The 536-nt window shown below is 51.9% G+C and overlaps 1 non-coding gene across 1 annotated transcript; it reads right to left on the reverse strand.

The window, feature by feature from the left end:
- Positions 1-124: 124 nt before the first annotated feature.
- Positions 125-243, reverse strand: LOC128251569 (5S ribosomal RNA). The gene has a single exon (XR_008267172.1). It is a non-coding gene; the product is annotated as a 5S ribosomal RNA (ribosomal RNA).
- Positions 244-536: the final 293 nt, after the last annotated feature.

The raw sequence follows: 536 nt of genomic DNA on the forward strand, positions 1-536 counted from the left end.
GGAGCTTTTAGGAGTTTTCGCTCAATAAACACCCACAACGCCCGGTCTGCGAATCGAAACCGCGATCCTATGACCGCTTGTCCGCTGCCCTAACCACTGGGCCATTGCGCCTCTTTGTGTGGGATGCTTACAGCACCTAGGTTTCCCAAGCGGTCACCCATCTAAGTACTCACTAGGCTCGACGTTGCTTAACTTCGGTGATCGGACGAGAACCGTTGCTCTCAGCGTGATATGGCCGTAAGCGCCCAAATCCCTAACTAACTCTAAAAAGACATTTTAAGAAGATGTCACGACTGGATTGCCTTCCAACTTAGGCCTACTCAGGGCTAACCAGGGCTTAAGCAATAGCAGCGACAACAAATGAAACGCCATCAAAGAGCGATCCTTGTCTACCCCCTTTCTCGCTGTTGTTACCATAGCAACCGTTACGCCGGGTCCATGACGCATCCACCCGTGAAACGGACAAACACCGGTGTGTGTTTTGTAGCTGTATACTGGCTGTCATAGACAGACCGGGTACCGTGTGTGCACCCGAG

Source organism: Octopus bimaculoides, unplaced genomic scaffold (assembly GCF_001194135.2).
Source record: "Octopus bimaculoides isolate UCB-OBI-ISO-001 unplaced genomic scaffold, ASM119413v2 Scaffold_13068, whole genome shotgun sequence".
Lineage (NCBI taxonomy): Eukaryota > Metazoa > Mollusca > Cephalopoda > Octopoda > Octopodidae > Octopus > Octopus bimaculoides.